The following is a 2,174-nucleotide window of genomic DNA, read 5'->3' on the forward strand; positions in this document are numbered from 1 at the left end:
AGTGGTTAGAGTGTAGAGGAGGCAGGTAGCCTAGTGGTTAGAGTGTAGATGAGGCAGGTAGTCTAGTGGTTAGAGTGTAGAGGAGGCAGGTGGCCTAGTGGTTAGAGTGTAGAGGAGGCAGGTGACCTAGTGGTTAGAGTGTAGAGGAGGCAGGTAGTCTAGTGGTTAGAGTGTAGAGGAGGCAGGTAGCCTAGTGGTTAGAGTGTAGAGGAGGCAGGTGACCTAGTGGTTAGAGTGTAGAGGAGGCAGGTAGTCTAGAGGTTAGAGTGTAGAGGAGGCAGGTGGCCTAGTGGTTAGAGTGTAGAGGAGGCAGGTAGCCTAGTGGTTAGAGTGTAGAGGAGGCAGGTAGTCTAGTGGTTAGAGTGTAGAGGAGGCAGGTGGCCTAGTGGTTAGAGTGTAGAGGAGGCAGGTGACCTAGTGGTTAGAGTGTAGAGGAGGCAGGTAGTCTAGTGGTTAGAGTGTAGAGGAGGCAGGTAGCCTAGTGGTTAGAGTGTAGAGGAGGCAGGTGACCTAGTGGTTAGAGTGTAGAGGAGGCAGGTAGTCTAGAGGTTAGAGTGTAGAGGAGGCAGGTGGCCTAGTGGTTAGAGTGTAGAGGAGGCAGGTGACCTAGTGGTTAGAGTGTAGAGGAGGCAGGTGGCCTAGTGGTTAGAGTGTAGAGGAGGCAGGTGACCTAGTGGTTAGAGTGTAGAGGAGGTAGCAGTGGTTAGTCTAGAGGTTAGTCTAGTGGTTAGAGGAGGCAGGTAGAGCCTAGTGGTTAGAGTGTAGAGGAGGCAGGTAGCCTAGTGGTTAGAGTGTAGAGGAGGCAGGTAGTCTAGTGGTTAGAGTGTAGAGGAGGCAGGTAGACTAGTGGTTAGAGTGTAGAGGAGGCAGGTAGCCTAGTGGTTAGAGTGTAGAGGAGGCAGGTAGCCTAGTGGTTAGAGGAGGCAGGTGTAGAGGAGGCAGGTAGTCTAGTGGTTAGAGTGTAGAGGAGGCAGGTAGCCTAGTGGTTAGAGTGTAGAGGAGGCAGGTAGCCTAGTGGTTAGAGTGTAGAGGAGGCAGGTAGCCTAGTGGTTAGAGTGTAGAGGAGGCAGGTGGCCTAGTGGTTAGAGTGTAGAGGAGGCAGGTAGTCTAGTGGTTAGAGTGTAGAGGAGGCAGGTAGCCTAGTGGTTAGAGTGTAGAGGAGGCAGGTAGCCTAGTGGTTAGAGTGTAGAGGAGGCAGGTAGCCTAGTGGTTAGAGTGTAGAGGAGGCAGGTAGTCTAGTGGTTAGAGTGTAGAGGAGGCAGGTGGCCTAGTGGTTAGAGTGTAGAGGAGGCAGGTGGCCTAGTGGTTAGAGTGTAGAGGAGGCAGGTGACCTAGTGGTTAGAGTGTAGAGGAGGCAGGTAGTCTAGTGGTTAGAGTGTAGAGGAGGCAGGTGGCCTAGTGGTTAGAGTGTAGAGGAGGCAGGTGACCTAGTGGTTAGAGTGTAGAGGAGGCAGGTAGCCTAGTGGTTAGAGTGTAGAGGAGGCAGGTAGTCTAGTGGTTAGAGTGTAGAGGAGGCAGGTGGCCTAGTGGTTAGAGTGTAGAGGAGTCAGGTGGCCTAGTGGTTAGAGTGTAGAGGAGGCAGGTGACCTAGTGGTTAGAGTGTAGAGGAGGCAGGTAGTCTAGTGGTTAGAGTGTAGAGGAGGCAGGTAGCCTAGTGGTTAGAGTGTAGAGGAGGCAGGTAGCCTAGTGGTTAGAGTGTAGAGGAGGCAGGTAGCCTAGTGGTTAGAATGTAGAGGAGGCAGGTAGCCTAGTGGTTAGAATGTAGAGGAGGCAGGTAGTCTAGTGGTTAGAGTGTAGAGGAGGCAGGTAGTCTAGTGGTTAGAGTGTAGAGGAGGCAGGTAGCCTAGTGGTTAGAGTGTAGAGGAGGCAGGTAGTCTAGTGGTTAGAGTGTAGAGGAGGCAGGTAGCCTAGTGGTTAGAGTGTAGAGGAGGCAGGTAGTCTAGTGGTTAGAGTGTAGGGACGGCAGGTAGCCTAGTGGTTAGAGTGTAGAGGAGGCAGGTAGTCTAGTGGTTAGAGTGTAGAGGAGGCAGGTAGCCTAGTGGTTAGAGTGTAGAGGAGGCAGGTAGCCTAGTGGTTAGAGTGTAGAGGAGGCAGGTAGTCTAGTGGTTAGAGTGTAGAGGAGGCAGGTGGCCTAGTGGTTAGAGTGTAGAGGAGTCAGGTAGTCTAGTGGTTAG

Source organism: Oncorhynchus masou, unplaced genomic scaffold (genome assembly GCF_036934945.1).
Source record: "Oncorhynchus masou masou isolate Uvic2021 unplaced genomic scaffold, UVic_Omas_1.1 unplaced_scaffold_709, whole genome shotgun sequence".
NCBI lineage: Eukaryota > Metazoa > Chordata > Actinopteri > Salmoniformes > Salmonidae > Oncorhynchus > Oncorhynchus masou.